Raw genomic sequence first — 6,379 nt, 5'->3', positions numbered from 1 at the left:
CTTTGCGTCCCGCAGAGCGTGGGTCTTGGGGGAGGGAATGTGAGTCACAAAATGACGGAATGCAAGAAGGAGGAGGAGAGGGAGGGATTAGTCCATGGGCTTTCCCTGCACGCCTACTGTGTGTCAAGCACTGTTTAAGCCCAAGGGACCTGGTCAGGAATAAGGCGTATCCAGCTTCTCTAACCCGGAAACTGAGTAACTGAGTTAGCACGTGTAAATATGAGCTGCAGTTTTAAGGAATAGCCAGAAGGATTACGCCGTACACTTACATGAGACTTAGCGATAACTGGGCTACACCTGGTTCCAGCGTTCTCAGAGTTCTGTATGCCAGGGCAGGTAGGTAGGAGGGCTTGAAAATGCACAAGGGAGTGTGTGCAGTAATGCAACGATGACATCAGATGTGCAAGAATCAAAGCTGGTGGAATAGTAAAATGCATACATGCATGCAGAATGAATGTTTGTTAGAGGCACGAATGCTTGCCAGGTCACATAGTCCGGCTCCTGGCCTTTCCGATTCTACAGCTCGCAGCGCGCGCCCTCTGCCGCCGCGGAAGTGCTTCGCTCAACCCCTATTAATCACCTCTTGCCCCGCCCCTTCAAACGCGCGTATGCCGCTGGCTTCTCCCAGGCACTGTAGACCGCATCAGTCTTTGGGACACAGGCGCACTCTAGAGGTACTCTGAAAGGGTTTGCTCGCAAACGTTGGCCAAGGCAGTCAGGATGGCCGAGCGGTCTAAGGCGCTGCGTTCAGGTCGCAGTCTCCCCTGGAGGCGTGGGTTCGAATCCCACTTCTGACAAGCTCTGTGACTTTTACTCCATTTTTGGTCTTTCTCTGCAAGGTCCAAGGAGGTGTGTACGGTTGACTACCCTAAGAAAGGACTTGCGGTACAGAGCGGTACTTAGCTTTTACAGTCTAAGTCAAATAAATATCGTGAGGAAGAAAGTATCTGTTAAGAGAAAATAAAAGAGAATTTGGTGTGTAAAAAGAGGTAAAAGAATATTTTGAACACCTACAGGTTTACAATATCGCCTAATTGGTAAAGGGCAAAATAACTCAGATTTGTCAGAAGTGGGATTCGAACCCACGCCTCCAGGGGAGACTGCGACCTGAACGCAGCGCCTTAGACCGCTCGGCCATCCTGACTTCCTACGAGAGGTGTTAGCAGGTACTACGTAGTTCATCGCGCTCTGCGACGCGGCTCCGGTCAGTCAAGCGGTTGAAGGTTCCTGGCAGTTCCACATTCAGCTGCATAGCTGCTGTCGTCCACAGCTAAAAATCACCCGCGTTGCCGTGATTCGTAAGGCTATTTAAGTAATCTTTTATTATTTATATGTTTTAAAAGGAAACTGTAGCCTAAACAGAAACGGAAAATCATTTTCCCTTGTCATCAATAGAAGACAACCGTAAAAATAAATACAATGAAAATAAAACTATCTTGTTAAATTCCAGCCACTTGCAAAGGTGGAAACCCGAAGTTTTGATGTTATTATAATGACTAGTAAAGTGGGGAGCGGGTTTAGAAGATTCGTTTTGGCAGGCGGAATGCTCCGTGATGAACTTTGCCCTGGGCTCCTCAGGGGCGGAAGCCAAGCAATAGGATCCCATTCCACAGTTTGCCAGAGCCTCATCAGAGAGCGTTGGCTTTTATACCTTTTTATTAAACTGAGCAAGGGAGTTGGGGGCTGTTATACTTGAAGAAACAATTTGTCTACAAAAGCCTGTTGTGTACAAAAGATTGTGTCTGTCTGTGCTTGCTCCGAGAACTGGGACTTCAGGTGGGTAGTTACAGAGAAAGGTTTCCATAGAAGGTTTCCAGAGATTTCCATGGAAAAAGGGTGTCTGTATAGATACTGATATCCCCATCACTGGAGGCATTCAAGACAAGGCTGGACAGTCAACTTGGTGGAAAACTTAGAGACCCTGTAATTAGTTCTTATTGCTCCTGTAACTAATTACCACTCATTTAGTGACTTAAAACCATACCATTTATTATTTTACAGTTCTGGAGGTCAGAACTTCTGGAGGCTTTAGGTGAGATACACCTCCTTTCCTTTTCCAGCTTCTAGACACCACCCACATTCCTTGACTCATACTCCCACATCACTTCAGCTTCTGCTTCTGTCTTCGGATGCCATCTCTGACTCAGACACTCCTGTCTAACCTTTTCTAAAGATCGTTGTGATTACACTGGGCCCATCCTGATAATCCAGAGTAATCTCCCCATCTCAAAATCCTTTATTTAACCATATTTCAAAAGTTAAAATCACTTTAAACTCTGTAAAGTAACATATTCACAGGTTCAGGGTTAAACAGGATTTTCTTTGGTAAGGCAACCTGTGTATGTTTGAGGAAGGATGAGACAGGCAAGAGGGAGATTTTTTAACTTGTGTGTTTAAATTTTTGTATCATGTGCATATATTATCTAATCAAAAATAAATAACATTTCACCTGGTGACTGATCAACATCAACAGCGATAAGTCAGACTGAGAGTGTGAACCCTTGATACAATGTGCCCTTGAAAGGCAGTTGACCTCCATGATCTTCCTCCCCAAAACACATGACTCTCAGTCCAATCATGAGAAAAACACTAGACAAATCCCAACTGAAGAGCATTCTACAAAATACCTGACCAGTGATCCTCGAAACTATGGAGGTCTTCAAAAACAAGGAAAGTCTGAGAAGCTGTCACAGCCGAGAAAAAACAAGATATCACTAGTTAATAATGCAGGATCCCAGAAAGGATCCTGGAACAGAGAAAGAACATTAGGGAAAAACTGAAAAAATCTGAATAAAATATGGACTTCAGTAATAATGTATCAGTATTGGCTCAAAAATTGTGACTAGACCTTACTAATCTAAGAAGTTAATAATAGAGGAAACATTAATAATAACAAGTGAACTCTCTGTACTTTTTGCAATAAATCTGTAAATCTAAAACTGTACTGAAATTTTTTTAATCCTTAAAAATAATGCAATTTCATAGTTTATATATTAACAACATATATCAACTTTAAAGTATAAAATTAGGTTGTTTATATATTGTGTATACAAATAAAATTATTTATTGAAAATGGATATAACAGAATGTGTCTATTAAAGCCTCAGAGGCTATGGAAACATCAGGGGCTGTGATTACCTTTGGGTGGTGGTAGCATTTATTGTAATTTTTTTCTCTTTGGTTACCTGCATTTGATATTTCTATGATGAATATGAGTTACTTGCATATTTCTTTTTTAATTAAAAAACTATTCAGGAAAAATTGGGAAAGACTTTGAAAAAGGCAAGAAGATCCCTGGTTGCTCTTTCAAAGGAATGTTAGGTGGTGTGCACAGCTCTGCATTCTAACACTGTAGCTACTAACCACATGTAAGTACTGAGCACTTGAAATGTGGCTGGTCAGAATTGAAATGTTATGTTAGTGTAAAACACATGATTTTGAAGACTTAAGTATGAAAAAAGGAATGTAAAATTATCTCATTAATAATTTTACATTATTACGTGTTTAACATTTTTAACATATTGAGTCAAGTAAAACGCATTACTGAAAATTATTTAAAATTCAGTTTGTGAAAACGTAAATACATCTTATCTGCTGATTCCACTCTGGGGTAGAGGCCAGTTTTGCATCTATTAGCAAATTCACTTCAGCATTCCTGATAGTGAAATTTTACATATTTTTTTCCTTTGAACCAGTTTTTTAAAAATTTCCTTCAGTAAAATATTTTTATTATTGTTAAAATACACAGAACACAAAATGTACCATCTTAAGCATTTTTAAGCATACAGTTCAGTGGTATTAAGTACATTCATGTTGTTGTACAAGCATCATCACCATCAACCTCCGGAACGTTTTTCACCTTGCAAAACTGAAATTATGTACCCATTAAACCGTAACTCCCCATTCCCCCTTCTACCCAACCCACGGTGACCACACACTTGCTGTCTTTGTAGATTTGACTACTCTAGGAACCTCATATAAGTGGAATCATACAATGTCTGTCCTTTTGTGACTGGCTTATTTCACTTAGGATAATGTCTTCAAGGTTCATCCATGTTGTAGCAGGTGTCAGAATTTCCTTCCTTTTTAAGGCTGAATAATATTCCATTGTATGGTCTGCTGCATTTTGCTTATCCATTCATCCATTGATAGACACTTGGGTTGCTTCCTCATTTTAACTATTGTGGATAATGTTGCTATGAACATGGGTGTACAAACAGTGCTTTAAGATCCTGCTAATCCTCTTGCACATATACCCAAAAGTGAAATTATTGGACCATATGGTAATTCCATTTTTATTTTTTTGATGAACTGTCACACTGTTTACACAGCAAATTTTTTTTTACATTTTATTTTAAAAATTTACCCTTTAACAAAACATGCTCAATATCCAGTAAGAGAATAGAAGGATCACTTACTTACAGGAGAGTACTTCCTACAGCATCTGCGGACTAGTGTATATAATTAGCACGTGCCAATTTCCCATTGGGCCAAAGGGGGACAAAAAGGAGAATTCTGGGGTGGAGGGGAGATGGCGAAGACTGGTGTACTGGAGAAGAGGTCTCAGGAAGGGTGCTGGAACTGTGGGCATGTTTGGGAGGGGCCTCGGGAGGATGGAGGATGGGGAGCAGCTCCCTGCAGCAGACCATGGGCCAGAGTGGGGAGAGGGATTAATACAGTGTCGACACCCCCATGGCTGAAGCTGGATCTTGAGCCATGGAAGGAAGGCTAAAGGAGACTGGCAGAGTTCCTTCTCCTGGTTGCTTCTCCTATGTCACCTCCAACAGGAAGCCTTCTCTAGTGCCCCTTTCCCTCAACTAAGGTTCTTGGCTTCCTCTGTGCTCCCACAAGCTCCTGGGATGACCCCTCAAAACACTGGAATTGGAATGGCCTGTCAAGTTGTATGTCCTTTCCCTGCCCCCAAACCTGAGCTCTTTAGAAGGGCAGAGGTCGCACAACTCATGTTGGCCATGGAATCCCCAAGGCCTGGGACACAAAAATGTGGACATGGAGCTAAATCAGTGCAGGTTGAATAATGAATGAACGAGACACAGGATGGGGTGGACTGGGGGCAAGAAGTCCTGGAAAGGCCACCCCAGAACCTCTCGTGCAGGTGGCACCTCACCTGGACAGAACAGGGTCAAGCCCTGGACTGACCTCATCATCTCTCAGGAACATGAACATATTGTGAATCCTTGAACAAATAATTAATCCTAGTGCCCTCTCTCTGGAGCTGTGGACCTCCCACCCCAAACAGCCTCTGTCCCAATCCCAGCAGGCAGAAGGGGCTAGGCAGGGAAAATACCAAACCCTTGGTCTGACCTTTGCCTCATTCTGGGCTAATCAGTAAGTGGCCCAGAAGTTGGCAAGTCCATGCCTGCCCCACCTCTCCACCCCTGTCTGTGCCTTGGCTGTGTCTCTCAACAAAGAGACAAACACAGAAAGGCTATCAGCCCAAGCTACTCAAGACCCTAAGGCACCACCCTTCGCTCTGGAATGCCCCCTTCTCAAAGTGTTCTTTTCAAGACTGTGCAAATGACACTTGCATCCTAAAGGTCTCAAGTCTTCAGGTAAGCTGGCATTACATAGAAAAGGTGTGTGCCTAGAATTGAGAGAACCCACAGAAGCTGTTGACTCTGTGATCTTCATGCACCTTCCAGTCCCAGCCTGTTCCCTGGATGCACCCAAAGGGGGAAGGGAGATGCATGATGGCGAGAGGAGCCTGACCCTAGTCACACTGGTTTGCTGTGCAGTTTGAACTAACTCCTGTCCCTGTCTGAGACGGACAATGTCCCAGCTGTCACAGGAGGGAGTTGGACCAGATAACTGTGTTTCCCAAACTTACCAGGCAGTTATCACCCTATTTTTCCCTATCTATTTACCACTTGTGCACTTTAAAATATTTTAATTGTGATAAAGTACATATAACATAAAACTGACCATTTTTAGCATTTTTAGGTATATGGTTACATGGCATTCACATTATTGTGCAACCATCACCGCATTCCATCTCCAGAAACTTTTCATCTTCCCTAAGTGAAACTCTGTTCCCATTAAACACCAACTCCCCAGCCCTCCCTTCCCACAGCCCTTGGCCACCACCATTCCACTTTCTATGAGTTTCTATGAGTTTGACTACTCTTAATACTTCATGTAAGTGGAATTATACAGTATGTCTCTTCATGCCTGGTTTATTTTGCCTAGGATAATTTCTTCAAAGTTCATGCTGTAGCATGAGTCAGAATTCCAGGCTAACTAACATGATTTATATGCCACATTTTCTTTAAATAGTCATCCACTGGTGGACACTTGTGTTGCTTCCACTTTTCGGTTGTTGTGAATAATGCTGCTAGGAACATGGGTGTATAAATAGTTCTTC

The 6,379-nt window shown here is 42.6% G+C and overlaps 2 non-coding genes across 2 annotated transcripts; one reads left to right on the top strand and one right to left on the bottom strand.

Annotated features, from left to right (window-relative positions):
* The first annotated feature begins 714 nt into the window (after positions 1 to 714).
* Positions 715 to 797, top strand: TRNAL-CAG (transfer RNA leucine (anticodon CAG)). Its single transcript has one exon. It is a non-coding gene; the product is annotated as a tRNA-Leu (tRNA).
* Positions 798 to 1,061: 264 nt separating this feature from the next.
* On the bottom strand, positions 1,062 to 1,144 carry TRNAL-CAG (transfer RNA leucine (anticodon CAG)). The gene has a single exon. It is a non-coding gene; the product is annotated as a tRNA-Leu (tRNA).
* Between the last annotated feature and the right edge of the window lie 5,235 nt (positions 1,145 to 6,379).

This window comes from Manis javanica, chromosome 17, assembly GCF_040802235.1.
Source record: "Manis javanica isolate MJ-LG chromosome 17, MJ_LKY, whole genome shotgun sequence".
NCBI classification, from domain to species: Eukaryota; Metazoa; Chordata; class Mammalia; order Pholidota; family Manidae; genus Manis; species Manis javanica.
The sequence above is the reverse complement of the archived record's forward strand: the minus strand, read 5'-3'. Positions and strand labels throughout refer to the sequence as shown.